Source organism: Rhinatrema bivittatum, chromosome 3 (genome assembly GCF_901001135.1).
Source record: "Rhinatrema bivittatum chromosome 3, aRhiBiv1.1, whole genome shotgun sequence".
Lineage (NCBI taxonomy): Eukaryota > Metazoa > Chordata > Amphibia > Gymnophiona > Rhinatrematidae > Rhinatrema > Rhinatrema bivittatum.
Genome location: NC_042617.1, coordinates 295,871,742 through 295,893,497, shown reverse-complemented (window position 1 = coordinate 295,893,497; position 21,756 = coordinate 295,871,742). Strand labels below are relative to the sequence as shown.

Below are 21,756 nucleotides of genomic sequence, written 5' to 3'. Positions count from 1 at the left end.
CGGTCCGGAACGGGTTCCTGCTCCTCAATCTTGTTGTCTTCAGCCGGCGCCATTTTCCAAAATGGCGGCGAAAAATGGCGGCGGCCATAGACGAACACGATTGGACGGCAGGAGGTCCTTCCGGACCCCCGCTGGACTTTTGGCAAGTCTCGTGGGGGTCAGGAGGCCCCCCACAAGCTGGCCAAAAGTTCCTGGAGGTCCAGCGGGGGTCAGGGAGCGATTTCCCGCCGCGAATCGTTTTCGTACGGAAAATGGCGCCGGCAGGAGATCGACTGCAGGAGGTCGTTCAGCGAGGCGCCGGAACCCTCGCTGAACGACCTCCTGCAGTCGATCTCCTGCCGGCGCCATTTTCCGTACGAAACGATTCGCGGCGGGAAATCGCTCCCTGACCCCCGCTGGACCTCCAGGAACTTTTGGCCAGCTTGTGGGGGGCCTCCTGACCCTCACGAGACTTGCCAAAAGTCCAGCGGGGGTCCGGAAGGACCTCCTGCCGTCCAATCGTGTTCGTCTATGGCCGCCGCCATTTTTCGCCGCCATTTTGGAAAATGGCGCCGGCTGAAGACAACAAGATTGAGAAGCAGGAGCCCGTTCCGGACCGCTGCCGTTCCGGACCGCCGCTGGACCCGCAGGTCATTTAACTCATTTGGGGGGGGTTCGGGAGGGTGGGGGATTTAATTTAAAGGGTCGGGGGTGGGTTTTAGGGGGTTTTAGTGTGCCGGCTCACGATTCTAACGATTTATAACGATAAATCGTTAGAATCTCTATTGTATTGTGTTCCATAACGGTTTAAGACGATATTAAAATTATCGGACGATAATTTTAATCGTCCTAAAACGATTCACATCCCTAGCCATGACGTAGTTCAGCATTCGCTGGGCTGTGTCCTGCTGGGCCATGAAGCTGAGTGGGTCCCCTTCATCGCCGCGGTTCTGGGCCGCGTCAAATACCTTAATTTCAGCTTCAAGAATTGCTGCTTTTCTTTTCTGCCACAACAAGTCCAGGGTGATCTCTCATTCAGCCTTTTGGCATGCTTCGGCAGCAGCTGTAACGGCAGCTGTGGCCATAGCTGCAGCGGCAGCCGCAGCAGCTGTGGCAGTAGCTGTAGCAGCAGCTGCGGCAACTGTGGCAGCAGCTGTAGCGGCAACTGCCTTCTGTTGTTCCTCTATTCGGAGCCCTTCTCTTTTAAGGGCTGCTTCTTCTTCATCATACTGTATGCGTGCTATAGCTGCTTGGGACTCTGCTCTCTTTTGGAGAATGATAGAGCTGAGTTGAGAGTGGCTCGAGTGCCTTGACCCGCGTGACTTTGCGGACCTTGATATACACTTGGAGGTGCGAGAGTGCTGAGAGCCAGTCTCGCTTGTTGATCTACTTCCGCACTGTTAGTGGTGTCCACTACCATTTCTTGGCGTATTTGGTACAAGTTCTGTTGGCGGCTCTTTTCTTCAAGGCTTTCTGCATTGTTAGTTCGTGTCAAGAACTCTTTTGTGATGAGTTGATAGGTTTGGAAACAAAGCTGCAGCTGTTCTATGTAGTGCTTGAGATGGGTGGGGCTTCCTAAGATTTTCTCTCTTTCTTGTTTAATCTTATGCCATTCTCTTTCTATACTGTTTTCATGCCCCTATTTGCTTTTCTCATACATCTCCCCGCCTTTCTCTGTTGGCATGTGCAGTCTTTTTGATTTGCTGCCTTCATCTCTCCCTTCGAGGTTCTCCCTTCCTTGCTCTGAGTCATTTCCTGGTTCCATGGTTTCAGCTGGCTGGTTTGAGGTGTTTTGCTTTGAAGCTGCTTCGGCCATGTGGGTAGCAAACACTTTTTATTTCAGCTACTAAGTTAAAGGGAATAAACTTTGAATAGCTTCAAAAACGGGACCAGGCTAATTAACACTTTGTTGCCTCGGGCTCTCTGTTCCCTGGCCTTGGTGTGGGCAGGAATCTGGTATCTATGCCAACTGATTGCTTTCAGCTTCCTGCCTGCTGAAACGCAGTGGAGAGGGGAGGGCTTCTGCCTTTTAGCGGCAAGGTGTGTAACAAACAGACTCAAAGCTAGTTCCGAAGTGTAAACCTTTACAATCTAGGGTTTTTTATGCTTGGTTCTTCCCACACTGTGGGCATGAGAGGCTCATTCAAATGCAAGGCAGTCTTTAATGATTTCTGTTCAATGTAAACCTTCTGTAGCAGGCTGAAATCCCTGTTTCCTTATACTGCATATAGTTCTTTTTAAACACTTGCCTTATTGCAGCTTTCTGTATGATACAGTTTTCTTATTTGCTGTTATCTAATTAGCTTTTTTACTTGCTATTTTCTGTATAAATAGCTTTTTTACTGTGCTGGCTCAGTAAGAAACACCCAGGTTTCCCTCTTCCACACAGATAACTTTCCTTCCAATCAGTCCTCAGGACAAAGATCTTTTAAGTTTGAAATTATTTATTGTACAGATAATTTTCCATTACTTACAATTGTCGCATTCCAAACGCATATGCTTCTAGCAGAGATCTTTGCAGAACAAAAATATTTCAAAATGGCAGACACATCAAATAATTTGGGGAATTAGGAACGCGGGGGCACCCAGGGGCCAGCCTTTGCTGGCCCAGGTAGGTAGGGGGAGGTCCTCTCATGCCTCGATGGCCCCCCTCACAGCAGCAACACAGAGGTTCATCATCAGGAGGGCGGTCTCTTGATCGCCTTTGTCCCAGCAGGAATTCCGTGCTTTTGTGAGGGGGGTACATGGGGCACTGGGGGCCATCTCTGTGTATGAAGAGAGGATGACCAGGACCACCGAGCAGATCCTCTGGGCTCTATAGCTGCTTGGCGCAGCTGTGAGAGTCCTGGGGGATCAGGTCCAGCAGTCCTGAGCATCCTCTCCAATCCCTGCCGCCCTTACTTCCCAGGGGTTTTTTTTCTGTAAATAGTTTTGCTCCCTAGTTCTTCCCATCCCATCCCTTTTTTTTTTTTCCATTATGTTTGTACATATTTTTAATTTTTTACAACAGTAAAAAGTTATTTTCTTAACATACCTGTGTGTTCATTTGAAATGAGGGCCTGGTGATGGAAGGGGGTGAGGGGTGTTGGGAGGAAGGGGGGTGAGGGGAGAGGGGTTACATGAACAAAGCAAGATATTGTCCAACGGTGAAGGAGCAACAACACACGTGCAACCCAAGGTCCTCTGGCACAGTGATCATCCAGGAGGAAGACAAACACCATCTCCAGCTACACATATAGAAATAGAGCTGATGAGCAAACACCACACTGTTTACTAATTTATTCACAGCTGTGCACAGCATGAAGCTACTCATGCCAGTTATACAGCTTCACATTCCATATAGGTTATCTCTACCTTTCAATACCTTCCCACATATCACACAGGAACCTGCCATCCGGATAGCAGATATTAGGGATGTGAATCGTTTTAGGACGATTAAAATTATCGTCCGATAATTTTAATATCGTCTTAAACCGTTATGGAACACAATACAATACAGATTCTAACGATTTATCGTTATAAATCGTTAGAATCGTGAGCCGGCACACTAAAACCCCCTAAAACCCACCCCCGACCCTTTAAATTAAATCCCCCACCCTCCCGAACCCCCCCCAAATAACTTAAATAACCTGCGGGTCCAGCGGCGGTCCGGAACGGCAGCGGTCCGGAACGGGCTCCTGCTCCTGCATCTTGTCGTCTTCGGCCGGCGCCATTTTCCAAAATGGCGCCGAAAAATGGCGGCGGCCATAGACGAAAAAGATTGGACGGCAGGAGGTCCTTCCGGACCCCCGCTGGACTTTTGGCAAGTCTCGTGGGGGTCAGGAGGCCCCCCACAAGCTGGCCAAAAGTTCCTGGAGGTCCAGCGGGGGTCAGGGAGCGATTTCCCGCCGCGAATCGTTTTCGTACGGAAAATGGCGCCGGCAGGAGATCGACTGCAGGAGGTCGTTCAGCGAGGCGCCGGAACCCTCGCTGAACGACCTCCTGCAGTCGATCTCCTGCCGGCGCCATTTTCCATACGGAAAATGGCGCCGGCCATACGCGTATGGCCGGCGCCATTTTCCGTATGAAAACGATTCGCGGCGGGAAATCGCTCCCTGACCCCCGCTGGACCTCCAGGAACTTTTGGCCAGCTTGTGGGGGGCCTCCTGACCCCCACGAGACTTGCCAAAAGTCCAGCGGGGGTCCGGAAGGACCTCCTGCCGTCCAATCTTTTTCGTCTATGGCCGCCGCCATTTTTCGGCGCCATTTTGGAAAATGGCGCCGGCCGAAGACGACAAGATGCAGGAGCAGGAGCCCGTTCCGGACCGCTGCCGTTCCGGACCGCCGCTGGACCCGCAGGTTATTTAAGTTATTTGGGGGTGGGGGATTTAATTTAAAGGGTCAGGGGTGGGTTTTAGGGGGTTTTAATGTGCCGGTTTTTCGATTTTTCGATTTTTTAACGATTTTCACGATTTTTCACGATATTTTACCCCCCCAAACGGCAACAATACGATTCCCTCCCCCTCCCAGCCGAAATCGATCGTTAAGACGATCGAGGACACGATTCACATCCCTATATTCTGCAGAGCTCCTACAGTGGGAAAAGACACAAGTTTACAACTACCAAACCTTGATGGTGAAACTCACATACAGGCCGATACAGTAAAAGTCGCGGGAGAGCAGGCGAGCACCTGCTCTCCCGGCGTGCGCACAGGCCACTGTCCTGTGTGCGCGATTCAGTAAAAAAAATATTCAAATTAGGGCCCACAGTAAAAAGAGTCGCTAGGGACACTAACGCGTCCCTAGCACCTCTTTTTTGACAGGAGCGGCGGCTGTCAACGAGTTTGACAGCCGATGCTCAATTTTGCCGGCGTCGGTTCTCAAACCCGCTGACAGCCACGGGTTCGGAAACCGGACATGGGCAACATTGAGTGTCTGGTTTTCAACCCGAAAGCCGCGGTGCGATTTTACATTTTATTTTTTTTATTTTTAATTATTTTTAACTTTTGGGACCTCCGACTTAATATCGCCATGATATTAAGTCGGATGGTGTACAGAAAAGCAGTTTTTACTGCTTTTCTGTGCACTTTCCCGATGCTGGCAGAAATTAACGCCTATCTTTGGGTAGGCGCGAATTTCTGAAAGTAAAATGTGCGGCTTGGCTGCACATTTTACTTACTGAATCGCGCGGGAATAACTAATAGGGCCATCAACGTGCATTTGCATGTTGTGGGCGCTATTAGTTTCAGGGGGGTTGGACATGTGTTTTCGATGCACTATTACCCCTTACTGAATAAGGGGTAAAGCTAGCGCATCGAAAACGCGCGTCCAAACACGGATTAACAGTGCGCTCTACAGCTCAGCCATCCTGGGATCGCTGTTCCAGTGCCTGAGGGACTACAGCCTAGCCGGGCTCTTCCAGCTCACTAATGCCACCTCTGGTGGTTCACTATACAGTTTAATAAAAGATCAAGTGTGTGTCTGTCTCCCAACTCTGAGGCTGACCAGTGGCCCCTCTTGGGATCTTCCCCGTGGGCGTAGTCATCTGCCACCGGCCCAAGGATCCACCCACAATTATCACAAATAATAACAGATTGCTAACTCCATGGATCTGGCACAGCTCAATGCCTTGCAGGCCATACCGGGCCTGGCCCTGTGCTTTTTGGAGCAGCAAGACCCCTTGGAGAAACTTACTTCAGTGTTTCATCAGCTACACACACAGAAGGTTCAAGGCACAGCTTCCAGCCATGAAGGTCAGTTACAGGAGGTAACTTTAAAGACTGCTGTACCACTGGCGGCTCCAATTCGTTTTTCCAGAGAAATCCAGAAGAACCGGGGCTTTTTAAACCACTGCTGCATGCATTTTGCCTTACAGCTATCTTTATTCCCTACGGCTCTCTCCAAGACTACCTACATCCTTTCATACCTGGATGGGAGGGCCTTGTCTTGGGCATCTACCTTGTGGGAATGCAAGGACCCCATTTTGCAGGACATAGAAGGATTTATGGACTTATTTAAATCCGTTTTTGATGACCCTGCTCAAATTTCTGTCGCTGGCTCTGTTTTGGTTGAATTGAAGCAAGGCAACAGATCATTGGCTGAATTTGCCATAGAGTTTAAAACTCTTGCAGCAGAACTCTGCTGGGACCCCAAATGTCTCAAGACTCTCTTTTTCAGAGGCCTGGATAACCGTTTAAAGGACAAGCTGGCTGCTCATGAAATACCTCACTTGCTGGACGAATTAGTAGCCTTGGCCACTCGGATTGATCACCGGCTCCGGGACAAGGTGAAGGAACTCCGGCCTAAGGTGTTACCTGGGTTGAAACAGGCTAGTGCTATACCTGCACCTCGGATGGTTCCAGTAATCCCTGCTGCTGATAAAGATGAACCGATGCAACTTGGTCATGGACGTTTGACTTCCAAAGAGAGAAGACTTCGGAAGAGGCGCGGCCTTTGCCTGTACTGTGGTCAGCCCGGCCACGATGTCTCTACATGCTCCATTCATCCGGGAAACGGTCGGGCCTAAGTCCTGCAGGAGGGCTGTTCTTAGGCCTCACTACGCCCTCTCCTCCGCTCTCTCTCCCAGTCTCCTTGACCTACGGACCAGTCACGGAACATAGATTCAGACGAGACTCAGAAGCAGGGTACTGGAAGTGCAGACGTAGACTCAGAAGCAGGGTACTGGGAGTGTAGACGTAGACTCAGAAGCAAGGTACTGGACGTGCTGACGTAGACTCAGAAGCAAGGTACTGGGAGTGCAGAGGTAAACTCAGAAGCGAGGTACTGGAGATGCAGAGGTAGGTTCAGAAGCGAGGTACTGGAGATGCAGAGGTAGGTTCAGAAGCGAGGTACTGAAGGTGCAGAGGTAGACTCAGGAACAAGGGCTGAAGGAAGACATGGGCACTGTCCCTCAGGGCACCCCGCTCAGACCATTCCTGGGACTGAGTCAAGGGCCACCCTGTCCCATGCGTCCCCAACACTGCCTTGGAGGGCAGGTCACGGACTACGCTGAGAACAGGAGAATGCAGGAGAGATCCAGGCGAAGAGAACTCCGATGCTGGGATACTGACATCCGAAGCCCCGTCGGCTGGCAGGAAGGGAAGCTCCAAAGCACAGGGACGAATCCCACCTGTTGGCCACTCCAGGGCCCAACAGGCCAGAAGGCTCAGGAGCCAGACGAAGACAAAGGGCAGAACATCCGGGACTGGATCAGGAACTGGATCAGGCACCGACATCAAGGCAACAGGGAAGAAGCAGGTTGCTGCACACCGGCAGCCACAGCAGAATTGCTGCACACCGGCAGCCAAGGTAGGATTGCTGCACACCGGCAGCCTAGGCAGGAAACAGGGTCAGGAACAAGGACTTCTCAGAGACTTAGAAACGAGGTACATGGCTTGCATCACAGAGGGCCCTAATCAGCCCGCCCCGAGGGCTGGTCACGGACCACGACGTGGCTTGCCGCGAGGTACCAGGACATTGGAAGACACAGGATCAAGGTGCTAGCTTTCAGGAGATTCAAGAGCAAGATACTTAGCTTTCAGGCGAGTTTCAGGATCAAGGTGCAAGGCTAGAATTATCTGGGCTGGACCATGGATACCGGATTAGAAATCAGACCTCAAGGCAGGAACAGGAACAAGCAAGCATCAGGACTGGAACAACTGGAAACATCAGGACTGGAACAACTGGAAACATCAGGTCTGGAACAACTGGAAACATCAGGTCTGGAACAACTGGACAAGAAGCTCCGACGGAAAACATGGAACACTGGACCTTGCAGAAGGCTGGAACACAAGGCAGCTCCTGGAACGAGGATCTCAGGTGTGACCAACTCCTTGCGAAGGCAAAGACAGACTGAACGCAGAGCCCTTTAGTAGCGCTGAAGTGGACAACGCCAAGGGAGGGGTCAGCAGGGGCCACACCTGGCTGACCCTTGAAGAGGAGCAAAGAGGCGCGCGCTCGCACCCTAGGAAGCTGGAGAGCTGGTGCTGGAAGCTGGTGGCGTCCTCAGCCACGTGGAGGACCCATGGAAGCCAGGCAAGCATGGGGGCAGCCCTGCCCTGAAGCTGGAGAAGTGGCAGGCTGCTGGAGCGGCTTCCAGCCGTGAAGTCAGAAGCAGGAGAGAAGGTAAGGCTGGCTGCAGGGGCTGAGTAGGCTGCAGGCACCGGCAGGGATGGCCTCCCTGCCAGCTGAGGACCCCAGGAAGGCAGAGGCACGTCGGGGAGAGCCCGGAAGGACAGCGGGGTTCCCGGCCGCGAGGGAGAGCTTGCGGTGGGTCGGCCCCGCTGCACGGAGGAGATGGCAGCCGGGGAGGAGCCCGGACACCGCGGAGAGACCGCGGCAGCAGCAGCGTCGGTGGCTCAACTAGCCGCGTGAAGGTGAGGGCCTGCCCGTGCTCCTCGCGGGCAGGATCGTAACATTGAGAGTATAGTGGCTTGTAGAACTGTGCAGAAATCGTTAAAAGTGGAGTAGTGGTCTGAGTTTTTTCAATGTGTTAAGCTTAAAATAGCATTCTTTCATCGTTGAGCCGATGAATTTTTTTTAACTTTGAGGTGGTTATCTATCATGACACCAAGATCTCATATGTGCTGTGAAAATGTGAAGGTTTGGGGAAGTGCACTTAATGAGTTGTGAGGTGGGGAGATGATTATCAGTTCTGTTTTGGAAGTATTGAGGGCAAGGTTAAGGCTGTTGAGGAGACGATTGATGATAATGCATTTTCCCAGGTTTTAAGGGTGATAGCTAGAGAGTCAGTAATTGGGATGAGTATTTGTACATCATCCACGTAAATAAAGTGAGCGAGGTTGAGGTCGGTGAGCAGTTGACAGAGCGGTAGTAGGTAAATGTTGAAAGGGTAGAGGAGAGTGAGGAGCCTTGTGGAACACCCCTGGCGAGGTGTATAGATTTAGATTCAAAGTCATCTATTCTGATCTTGTACAATCTGTTTTTAAGGTATGAATTAAATCAATGGAGTGGGATTCCTGATATTCCAATTTCTTTAAGACGGGTTAGGAGTATGTTGTAGTTTACTGTGTCAAATGCAGAGGAGATGTCGAGTAGGGCGAGTAAGAATGATTGCCGTTTGTCAAAACCTTTAAAGATGGTGTCAGTGAGGGAAATTAGGAGGGTCTCTGTATTGAAGAATCTGCAGAAGCCGAATTGCAATGGGGAGAGGATTGTGCTTTTCAAGGTGGTCTGAGAGCTGGGTGTTGACTGTCTTTTCTAGTACTTTGGCTAGGAATAGAAGATTTGAGATCTGTCGGAAATTGGATGGGTCGTTGGGGGTCAAGATTGTGTTTTTTGAGGATGGGTTTGATGGTGGCTTGCTTTAGAAGGTCAGGTACATTTCCTTGGGAGAGAGCAATTAATGATATCAATGATGGGTTTTGCTTTTATACTGGGTATGGACAGTAGGGCTTTGGTGGGGATGGTGTCAGAGGGGTGTCGTGCAGGTTTCATTTTCTTTGGCATAGCTTCAGTTTCAGAGGATGAGGTCAGTTCAAAGGAGTTAAAAGGGGTATGGGGGGTTGTTATGGGGAGAGAAGTGGGCTGGGATGTAGAAGGAAAGAGATGTATGAGTTTTGTGATTTTGTCGCTGAAGAAGTGTGTGAGCTTATCGCATTTGGATTATGTGTCTTCTTCTGTCAGAGGTGAGGTGGGAGATTTGGTGAGCTCAGCAACGTATGTAAATAGGGCCTTAGCATTGTATTGTAGGTCATGTATTCTGATGGCAGAGAAGTCCTTTTTTGTTTTATGTATGGTAGTGTGGTATGTGTGTAGGGTGGTTTTGTAGGTGGCCAAGAGAGATGGGGAGGGGTTTTGGCGCAATTTCTTTTCCTGGGACCTCAAGGCATGTTTAAGTTTTTTGAGTTTGTTTGTGTACCATGGTTTTTTTGGGTTGATAGCAGTGTTTAGAGTTTTGGTGGCTTGTGGGCAATGGGAGTTGGCAATGCTACTGGTGATCTCATTCCAAGAAGAAATTGCCGCTTCAGAATCAGTGGTATCAAGATTTTCCAGGGCGTTGGAAAGTGTGGTAATGAGGTCTTCTCTGCTGCATGGTCTTCTGAACTGAATAGTTTTTTTGTTAGTGTGATGGGGAGGGGGGGTGTTTATTGATTAATGAGAGGAATAGGAGAGCATGGTCAGAACATGACACAGGGGTGCAAGAAGGAGCTTTGGTTGAGAGTATGTGAGAGTTAATGAATATTAAATCAAGGGTGTGGCCAGCTTTGTGGGTTGGGTTGTTGATAATTTGGCTGAAGTCCATAGCTTTAAGAGAAGAGAGGAAGGTGTCGCATGTGGAAGTGAGAGGTTTGGAGTCAACGTGTAGGTTGAAGTCTCCGAGAATGATGGAGGGGCTATCCAAGTCTATGTTTTCAGTGAGGATTTCAATAAGTGGTGATGGGTGGTTCTCAAGGAGGCCAGGGGGAGTGTAGACTAGGCAGATTTGTAGGTGAGAAGATTTGAAGAGGCCAATTTCAAGTTTGGGAATAGTATTCACTGGGTGTGCAGAAAATCTGAGTTCTTTCTTAGCAGCTAGAAGGAGACCTCCACCTCTTCTTTTTGGTCATGGGAGTGAAAAGATGTTGTAGCTGTGTAGGGGCAGTTGATTAAGAAGGACAGTGTCAGTGTCTTTGAGCCAGGTTTCTGTTACAGCGCAAATGTCTGAGTCAGAATCTAGCAGAATATCATTGAGGATAGGCATTTTTTTGGAAATGGATTGTGTGTTGAAGAGTAGGAGTATAAAGGCAGTCAGACCAAGAAGCTGCGTGAATGGGGAGAGCATGAGGGGTAGGAATGCTTTGGGTTGTGGTGTGGGTATGTTAGATAGCGGCTTTCTGAGGTTTTGAGAGTGGTATTTGAGGATGAGAATAGGATGTGTCAACATCTTGGGTGCTGTGGGGGGAGGGGGATATGGTGTATTGGGGCTGAGGGGGGATAATAAGGTGGACAATGGGGTTGGTGATTAGGTGATGTGTGGGTGGGTGGTGTAGAGTTATGGAGAGAAGGGAGAAGGGATATTTATAGTGGTGATTGGGTGGAGGGAGCAGTGGGGGGGGATAGAAGAGGATGTGGCAGGGAGGGGTTATAAGAACTAGGAAGCGTAGGTTGGTATGTAGGTAGTTGGCTTGCAAGAGGTGGGAGTGTGGGAGGGGACAGAAGTAAGTTAGGTTGAAGGGTAATAAGTGAAATGAGTGGTAGAGCAAAGGGATATGCGACACAGGCGTACGGCGCCAAGGGCTCACTGGCACTGCTTTTAAAGAGTCCTGTCCCACGTCGTCATCAGGGTCCAATGTTGCCGCCTTGAGTATGTAGGTGGCCAGAGTCAGGAACGGGTAGGCAAGGGCGGCCTCACCTGGCATGCTCTCAGGCCTGTAGGTAGTCGGAGGGCTTTCCCTAGCCTGCCGGGGCTGTGCAGCTGAAGAGAATCTCGAGGCAAAGTTAGCCAGCAGGAGAGTAGCTTTTGCAGCCTAGAATGAGCGGTGGCAGAGGTATAGGTAACTCTGTCTCGGCGGTGCAGGTGGATCTCGGCGGCAGTGGAGCTGGCGTTCTCGGTGGCGGCGGTGCAGGTGGATCTCGGTCCTTCAAGTGCCTGCGGCTCCCGGTAGCAGGGGTGAGAAGGGCCTACAATGGCCAGAATTTTAATTCATTGATCTGTGTGATATGTGGCGAAATTCTGTGAGTAACTGCCGCACATAGACCAATATCTTAACAGAAAGTTCAATAGAAAGTAAATGGAAAAAAAAAGGGGGGAGGGGAAAGGAAAAACAAACAGGCTGATACAGAAAAATGCACGGGAGAGCCGGCGAGCGCCCGCTTTCCTGGCGCGTGCCCAGGCCACTCACCTGGGCGCACGATTCAGAAAAACATAAAATGCAAATGAGGGCCTGTAGTAAAAGGAGGCGCTAGGGACACTAGCGCATCCCTAGTGCCTTCTTTTTGACAGAAGCAAAGCAGCGGCTGTCAGCGGGTTTGACAGCCAACGCTCAATTTTACCGGCGTTGGTTCTCAAACCCGCTGACAGCCTTGGGTTCGAAAAACGGACGCCGGCATAATTGAGCATCAGTCTTCCAACCCGCAGGCCACGGGTATATTTTTAATTTTTTTTTTTAATTTTAATTTTTTTTTATTTTTGGGGCCTCTGACTTAATATCGCTATGATATTAAGTTGGAGGGTGTACAGAAAAGCAGTTTTTTCTGCTTTTCTGTACACTTCTCCAGTGCTATCCTAAATTAACGCCTGCCAAAGGCAGGCGTTAATTTCTGAGAGTAAAATGTGCAGCTTGGCTGCACATTTTATTTTCTGAATCGTGCAGGAATAACTAATAGGCCCATCAACATGCATTTGCATGTTGCGAGTGCTATTAGTTTCAGGGGGGTTGGCCGCGTGTTTTCGATGCGCTATTACCCCTTACTGTATAAGGGGTAAAAATAGCGCGTCGAAAATGTGCAGCCAAACACACTTTACTGTATCGGCCTGAAAGAGAGAAGAAGTGACACAGTGGGCAAGTTTTGTTTGTTCATGGTGAGAGAGGTAACAGTGGTGGGGCCTCTTGGCAACAGGGATCATAACATGATCAAATTTGAACTAATGAGTGGTTGGGGGACAATATGTAAATCTACAGCACTAGAACTACATTTTCAAAAGGGAAACTTTGATAAAATGAGGAAAATAGTTAGAAAAAAACTGAAAGGTGCAGCTGCAAAGCTTAAAAGTGTACAATCTTAGAAGTGCAGTCCAGATGTATTCCATGCATTAAGAAAGGTGGAAGGAAGGCAAAACAATTACTGGCATGGTTAAAAGGTGAGGTGAATGAGGCTATTTTAGCCAAAAAACAACTTTCTAAAATTGGAAGAAAGATCCATCTGAAGAAAATAGGAAAAAGCATAAGCATTGTCAAGTTAAGTATAAAACATTGATAAGAAAGGCTAAGAGAGAATGTGAAACGAAGTTGGCCGTAGAGGCAAAAACTCATAATATAAACTTTAAAAAATATATCCGAAGCAAGAAACCTATGAGGGAAATGGTTGAACCAGTAGATGACCGAGGGGTTAAAAGGGCTCTTAGGGAAGATAAGGCCAATGCAGAAAGACTAAATGAATTCTTTGCTTCTCTGTTTACTAATAAGGATGTTAAAGACATACCGGTTCCTGAGACGGTTTTCAAGGGTGATGATTCAGATGAACTGAACCAAATCACTGTGAACCTGGAAGATGTAGTAGGCCAGGTTGACAAACTAAAGAGTAGCAAATCACCTGGACCAGAAGGTATGCACCCCATAGTTCTGAAGGAACTAAAAATGAAATTTAAGATCTATTAGTTAAAATTTGTAAGCTATCATTAAAATCATCCATTGTACCTGAAGACCAGAGGGTGGCCAATGTAACCCCAATATTTAAAAAGGGCTCCAGGGATGATCCAGGAAACTATAGACTAGAGAGCCTGACTTCAGTGCTGGGAAAAATAGTGTAAACTATTCTAAAGATCAAATTCACAGAGCATATAGAAAGACATGGTTTAATGGAACACAGTCAGCATGGATTTACCCAAGGCAGGACTTGCCTCACAAATCTGAAGGGGTTAATAAACATGTGGATAAAGGTGAGCCAGTAGATGTAATGTATTTGGATTTTCAGATGGCGTTTGATAAAGTCCCTCATGAGAGGCTTCTAAGGAAACTAAAAAGTCATGGGATAGAAGGTGGTGTTCTTTCGTGGATTACAAACTGGTTAAAAGACAGGTAACAGAGAGTAGGATTAAATGGTCAATTTTCTCAGTGGAAAAGGGTAAACAGTGGAGTGCCTCAGGGATCTATACTTGGATTGGTGCTTTTCAATATATTTATAAATGATCTGGAAAGGAATACGACGAGTGAGGTTATCAAATTTGCAGATGATACAAAATTATTCAGAGTAGTTAAATCACAAGCGGATTGTGATAAATTGCAGGAGGATCTTGCGAGACTGGAAGATTGAGCATCCAAATGGCAGATGAAATGTAATGTGGACAAGTGCAAAGTGATGCATATAGGGAAAAATAACCAATGCTGCAGTTACATGATGTTAGGTTCCAAATTAGGAGCTACCACCCGGGAAAAAGATCTAGGCGTCATAATAGATAATAGGGATGTGAATCATATTTCGGACGATTGAAAATATCGTACGATATTTTCAAAATGGTCAGAAATCGGGGTCTCCCCGAAACCGATAGGAAAACCCCACGATATTGTTCGTGGGGTTCTCTTATCGTTTTGGGGGAGGGCGGGAAAAACGGCACACAAAAATAATCCCTAAACCCACCCCGACCTTTTGAAACTAATCCCTTAGCTTCCCCCACCCTCCCGACCCCCCAAAAAACTTTTCACAGGTACCTGGTGGTCCAGTGGGGGTCCCGGGAGCGATCTCCCACTCTCAGGCCGTCGGCTGCCACTAATCAAAATGGCGCCAATGGCCCTTTGCCCTTACCATGTGACATGGTATCCGTGCCATTGGCCGGCCCCTGTCACATGGAGGGGGCACTGGATGGCCGGCGCCATCTTTAAAAATGGCGCGGGCCATCCAGTGCTCCTACCATGTGACAGGGGCCGGCCAATGGCACGGATACCCTGTCACATGGTAAGGGTAAAGGGCCATCGGTGCCATTTTTATTAGTGGCAGCCGACGGCCCGAGAGCAGGAGATCGCTCCCGGGACCCCCACTGGATCACCAGGTACCTGTAAAAGGTTTGGGGGGGGGTGGGGGAAGCTAAGAGATTAGTTTTAAAAGGTCGGGGTTGTTTTTTTGTTTATCGGCTCAGGCGCAGCCGATAAAAAAAAACCCGATCGGGCCGGATGGAAAAAAAATCACGATGTGAACTGGAACTGGAATCAGAACCGAATCCGGTTCCAATTCACATCTCTAATAGATAACACAATGAAATCTTCGGCTCAGCGTATTGTAGTCAAAAAAGCAAATAGAATGTTAGGAATTATTAGGAAGGGAATGGTGAATAAAACGGAAAATGTCATAATGCCTCTGTATCACTCCATGGTGAGACCGCATCTTGTGTACCATGTTCAATTCTGGTTGCCGTATCTAAAAAAAATATAGTTGCGATAGAGAAGGTACAGAGAAGGGTGATCAAAATGATAAAAGAGATGGAACAGCTCCCCTATGAGGAAAGGCTAAAGAGGTTAGGGCTGTTCAGCTTGGAGAAGAGACGGCTGAGAAGAGATATGATAGAGGTCTTTAAGATCATGAGAGGTCTAGAATGGGTAAATGTGAATCGGTTATTTACTCTTTCGGATACTAGAAGGACTAGGGAGCAGTACATGAAGTTAGCAAGTATCACATTTAAAACTAACCAAAGAAAATTCTTTTTCATTCAATGCACAATTAAGCTCTGGAATTTGTTACCAGAGGAAGTGGTTAGTGCACTTAGGGGCGGATTTTAAAAGAGTTACGCGCATAACTCTTAAACCCCGCCCCTGCGCGCACTGAGCCTATTTTGCATAGGCTCGGCGGCACGCACAAGCCCTGGGACGCGCATAAGTCCCGGGGCTTGCAAAAATGGGCGGGGGTGTGGGCGGGGCCGTGGGCGGGGCCACAGTCTGTGGGTGGGGCCAGGGTGGGGCCGAGTGCTCCAACACAGTGGCCTGTGTCGGGGCCTGCTGCGCCGGCAGACAGCTGTCACGCGCAAGTTACGCCTGCCAGAGGCAGGCGTAACTCAACAAAATAAGGTAGGGGAGCAATTTAGGTAGGGCTGGGGGGTGGGTTAGATAGGGGAAGGGAGGGAATGGTGGGGGGGAACAAAAAAAAAGTTCCCTCCAAGGCCACTCCGATTTCGGAGCGGCCTTGGAGGGAACGGGGAAAGCCATCGGGCCTCCCCTAGGGCTTGGCGGTCGCAAGGTGCAAATGTGTGCACCCCATTGCGTGCGCCGACCCTGGATTTTATAACATGCACGTGGCATGTTATAAAATCGGGTGTACATTTGTGCGCGCCGGGTAGCGCACACAAATGTACCCCCCGCGCGTAATTTTAAAAATCTGCCCCTTAGTGTAGCTGGGTTTAAAAAAGGTTTGGATAAGTTCTTGGAGGAGATGTCCATTAACTGCTATCAATCAAATTGTCTTAGAGAATAGCACTGCTATTACTAGCATCAGTAGCATGGGATCTACTTAGTGTTTTGGTACTTGCTAGGTACTTGTTGCCTGGATTGGCCACTGTTGGAAACAGGATGCTATGCTTGATAGACACTTGGTCTGACCCAGTATGGCAATTTCTTATGTTCTTATGTTCTTATTAAAGATTCAGAGGGTTGATTTCTTATAGTGGCAGGTGTACTTTTTGGGGTAAATGTTCTTTTTGTTAACATTTATGTGCCCATCAATATTCTCACAATTTTTTTCTTCCCTAGTGGCTAAACTGCTTACATGAAAGGATTAAATGCTTATTATGGGGGGAGATTTCGATACCACCAATAATCCACTAATTGATTGTCAACTGCCTAAAACACCCCAAAAAAATCAGGTAGACATTGGCATAAATTTAATATGTCAAAAATTATGGCTAGTGGATGTTTGGCGCCTGTCTCATATTGAGGAGTATAATTACATTTACTATTCCCAGGTTCAATATGTATATTCCAGGATAGATTATTTCCTTATACCAGATGGGTGGTTTGATAGGATACAAACATGTGAAATAGTTGAGGCACTTTTCACGGATCTTTCTTTGATTGTAACAAAATTAGTCTTTTTGGATGTTGGTGGGAGAGTTCTCAGATGGTGAATGTCTCCACTATTATATCATGACAAAGATTTTGCAAAATTCCTTAAAACTCAGTGGGAGGAATATCAAAGCTTTAATCTTACGAAGGAGATTGACCCCCATCATGTACTGGAATATGGCTAAGGCGGTGTTACAGGGACAAATCATAGCCTATCAAGTGCGAAGGAGTCGAGAATGTGCCAAATACTGGAGCTTTCAAAAAAACTGACAGAGTTTAAAAAGTTGCATATACAAAGGATCTTAGGCAGCAAATGATTGCAGTGAATAGAGAGTTGGATGTCCTTTTGGAATTTAAGGTGAAACAAAACCTAATTTTTTTTTCAAATAAATTATTCCAGTGGGGAAATAAATCTGGGAAACTACTTGAGAATCTACTTACAAATAACAAAAAAAAAGTGTTTGTTAACAAATTATCATTTTAAAATAAGGAATATAAAGGTGTGGCAAAAGCGGTAGAAGTGTTTGAAGCCTTCTTCCAGCAATTCTATACTAAAGAACCATGTTCATACCCAGGCATGCAGGAATTTTTTCAGGGTTTAAAATTGCTGCAGGTTTCCTTAGCAGATAAGAAAATTTAGCAAGGCCTATTCAGGAGGCTGAAATCAGGGAAGTCATTGTTTCATTGCGGTTAGGGAAATCTCCAGGTCTGATGGTTTTGGCGCAGAATTCAACAAATTATTAAACGGTGAGGTTATCACTCCTTTGACAGAAATGTTTAAAGCTACGCAAAGGGGCATAATTTAACTATTATTATTCTATTGCAAAAGCCTGGTCAGAATCCAATGTATCCTGAATCATACAGACCTATTTTGTTACTTAATCAGGACATTAAAATCCTAGCATCCATTTTAGCATGTAGCGTTAATAAGCTGATGCATACCCTTGTGGCTCCCGATCAAACAGGGGCAGACATTCCTTTTCTAATTTGTTGAAAGCACCTTTAACAAATTTTTGTAACTAAGGATATCCATTAAAACTGATTATTAGCCTAGATGCTGAAAAGGTGTTCGACAGGGTGCAGTGATCAAATCTCTGGTGGATTTTAAAGCAATACAATTTTGGAAAGCAATTTTTGAGATGGGTACAGCTGGATAACATATTTGTGATAACATATTGACCGAAATCTGCTCAACCAGTGGCACAGATTTCGGTCAATATGTTATCACAAATTTTCTCTCTGCAGAGGGGAATGAGGCAGAGTTGTCCCTTCTCTCCATTATTGTATGTATTGGCATTAGAACCTCTAGCTATTAAATTATGATGTATGGCTGGTTATAGGGGATTTCCTATAAGTGGTAGCAAATTAAACTTAGTTTATTTGCAGACAACATGCTTTTGTTTATAAGTAATCCCAGATAAAGTATTCAGGAAATTATTCATACTATAAATCTGTTTGGTGTGTTCTTGGGTCTAAAAATAAATTATAGCAAATCTGAAGCGTTTCTTCTTCATCCTGAGTTAGTGGAAACGTGGTGTGAGGCCTTTCCGCTGAAGTGAAATTTGGAAGCCATGAAATATTTGGATATTTGACTCTTACATTCAATTAAAGAGATGTAATTCCATGAATATTATTCATGTGTTGAAGAAAATGAAATCCCTCTCACAAAAATGGATGTCCTTTCCATTAAATGTCATACATCACTGTGCAGTAGTTAAAATGATCATTCTTCCCAAAATTCTGTATAATTTGCAAATGCTCCCTTTTTGGGTGCGGAACTCAGAAATTCAAGCATATCGATCTATGATTTCTGATTTTATTTAGAGAAACAAAAGGGCAAGAATTAAGTTGGATGTCTTAATGGAAGAAAAAAAGCATGGGGGCTTAATCGTCCAGATTTATGGTTGTACAACACAGTGTGCTTAATGCGGTACACTCAAGACTAGGTCTGCCTTCATAATAAGTATGATCATGAAAGATTGTTAGAAGAGTGGATTAAGTTACACAAGCCCATTAATATATTGCACTATTCTAATATGGTAATTTGAGTTTTACACTTCTCTATATTCTGGGTGGTTGTGTTTAGGAAAGCATGGAAATGGTGGAAGGGTAAAGAACATAGATTCTGGCAAGTTTCCCCAATTTATGGATGCCCGAGCGGGCCCCGTACCGCTTGGGCCAGATAATGTGGGCCCAGGCCCACTCGAGAGCCGCGCGGTCAGGGGGAGGGAAGAGGGGCGACGGAGCGCGGGGGGGGGGGGGGGGGGGGGGAAAGGGGGAAGGGGAAGGTCGAAAGGCAGGCAGGCAGGTCGCGGGGAGGCCAGGGCGGGTGGGGGGGGGGAGGAGTTAAGGGGAAGCGCGAAGGAAGGCAGGGATTGGGGACCATGGCGTGTTGCCATGGTCGTGGCGGCTCTGATTGGCCGGCTGGCCGTCGGGGTCGAGGGTAGTGCTAGGGCACGGGGGCGCGCACGGGAGAGCTCGGGGCAGCAGCGATTAGGCAGCAGCGGAGCGAATCCTGCAGGACATCGCTACGCGTGCCGTTGGATCGGTGATGGAGGCGGAGTTTGGGCCTGAGTCGGAGGAGGCGGCGTGGGTCCCGGCGGAGGACGACGAGTCAGATGAGAGCATGGGTGGGGAATCGTGCGGGCTGGCGGTGTTCCGTAGGGGAATGGCAGTGTTGGAGAGGGTAAGTGCGAGCGCGGTGCCTGTGGGGGGTGACCGGACGGGAAGCATGGGCGTGGTGCGGCCTGGTGGCAAGTTGGAGCCGGATGCTGGGCCTGCGGGCCCGGAGCCGTCCTGCGTGCGCGGGGGGGCCAGAGGCAGGGGACTGCGGGTGGTCCGCTCGTGAGCTCGGGGGCGGGGTAGAAGTTCTGAGGGGGCTGAGGGGAGTTTGGAGTCCGTGGTGGGGCGGAAGGGGAGCGGGGGGCGGTCAGGTGTGCCGGACGGTGCGAGGGAGAGTGCCGGAGGCATTCGCAGCCAGGGGGGGGGGGGGACGGATTGTCTCGGGGGGAAAAAGGGGGGCAGCGCGGGGGCCGAGGGGACCGGAGGACCTGGGGAGCGAGGCGGGCTCGTGGGGTTGGGGGGCACGGGGGTTGGGGGCCGCAAGGGTCCGGTGCGGCACGGCAGCAGGGGAGAGGGGTTCCTCGCCCGGTCAGCCGGTTCGGGCGAGCCGTATAAGAGGAGCCGGGCGGGGGAGGGGGTCCCGCTCGCGGAGCGGACGGGGGTGGGAGGACGTGGGGTTGGGGAGCACCACGTGGGGGGACGGAGCCGAGTTCGGGCTGGACGGGGGGTGGGGTACGTCGGGGCGGCCTGATTGCCCTGCCCGTGCGGCGGAGGCTGGAGAGGGTCGGCGTCTGCCGAGGGGGTCCGGGCCAGACGGCCGGGGCCCGGCTGGTGCGGGAGTGCCCGGGGGGCAAGGTGGGGGGGGGGGAGAGGGGATGGACTGGCCGGTTGGGGGGGCCTCATCGGAATGGGGGCTAGGGCCGGCAGCGTGGAGGTTGCCTGAGGAGGGGGTGGTCAGGGGTGGTGTGGCACTTTCTCCGTCGGCGGCTGTGGTGTCTTCGCAGGCGGCGGGGCCGGTGGTAGACCTGGAGGAGCCATGCTCCTTGCGCTTCGAGGACTGGAGGAGCGTGGAACCGGAATCCATGCGGCGGAGTCGCAGCGAGGCGGGGCCGGGGCGAGGTGCCGCAAGGGAGGCGCAGGCCGCTGCAGGTGAGTTCGGCATCTTCCCGGGCTCGGTGTCCGCTGGGACGGGGGGAGGAGGGATTGCCTCGGCGGCCGCGGGGGGAGGGGAGGAGGGGGGTGTGGGCCAGGGGGCGAGGTCGCGCCGGAGTACGGGCGCAGAGGCGGGGGTACCTGCCGGGGGGAAGCGGGGCAGGCCCAAGAAGGGCCGAAAGCGGAGTAGGGGCTCCTCTTCGGATTCTTCTTCGTCCTCCTCGTCGAGCTCCTCGTCGTCCATGTCCGCGGAGTCCGTGGTTCCGGTGACGGGTGGCGCGGGCGGGGGAGGGGAGGTGCGAAGGGCCCCGGCGTTGGTGGCCTTGACGGAGCTTTGGGAGGAGGTGCCACGTTCCTTGCGGAAGCGCATTAGGCGGCGCCAGTTTATTGACATATTTCAGCTCCTGGAGAGGCGGCAGGGACGGAGGAAGGGGAAGAAGAAGAAGAGTAGGAGTGAGCGGATTGCAGGCGGGCCCCAGAAGGTGGCTCGGAACATCCACAATTGGATGCGGGCGTTCCTACGGCTGGCGAGTGTAGTGGGACACCGGGATCCGGCGCAGTACGGGCCGTTGCTGGCGTACGCGGACGCTATCTTGGCAGCTAGTAGGACGTACGAAGGCTGGTCGTGGCTGAACTACGACGAGCGCTTTAGGGACCGCATGGAGGAGAACAAGTTCATGTCTTGGGGTACACAGGACGTGGGCTTGTGGCTCACCCAAATGGCTGCCAGGGTATCGGGGGGGGCTGCGGGTCTAGGTGTGTCGTCCAGCGGGGGAGGGGTGCGGCCCTTTCGGAAGGAGGCCCTGTCGGGGGGCCCGGCGAAGCGTGGACCGGGACGTAGCGACGTGTGCTGGCGGTTTAACCGTGCCACGTGCCTCTTTCCTGACTGCAAATTTCGGCACGCGTGCTCCTCGTGCGGAGCGGGGCATCCAGCAGTCCGGTGTCCCAAGAAGCAGGGGGAGGGTCCGGGGGGATCCTCTGCCGCTAAGGGTGCAGGCAAGTGAGGGCTTAGGCAGGGCGGAGACGCTGATCCGCCTAGCGGCTATGCTTCCTTGGCTGGGAGTTTATCCGGAAGTGGAGGCGGCGGGGTTGTTGCGGGAGGGGTTCTCGGCGGGGTTTCGTATCCCAAGTACGGGGAGGGGCGTGGTGGGGGGGGGGGGGACAACTGTCCTTCGGTGCGGCATGCGGTCGCGGTGGTTTGGGACAAGTTGCGGGCGGAGTTGGCGTTGGGGCGGATTGCGGGCCCGTTTGAGGTTGCTCCTTTCCCTGATTTGGTCCTCTCGCCGTTGGCGGTGATTCCCAAGCGAGAGGTGGGCAAATTTCGGTTGATTTATAACCTATCATTTCCAGAGGGGCGGTCGGTTAATGACGGGATACC

At 50.0% G+C, this 21,756-nt stretch overlaps 1 long non-coding RNA gene across 1 annotated transcript in view; it reads right to left on the bottom strand.

Annotated features, from left to right (window-relative positions):
- Positions 1–2,465: 2,465 nt before the first annotated feature.
- The window catches only part of LOC115087603, a 129,418-nt gene continuing 110,127 nt past the window's right edge, over positions 2,466–21,756 (bottom strand). The window contains exon 4 of the long non-coding RNA XR_003855555.1: positions 2,466–3,206. This is a non-coding gene — a long non-coding RNA (uncharacterized LOC115087603). The remainder of the gene's footprint in view (positions 3,207–21,756) is intronic.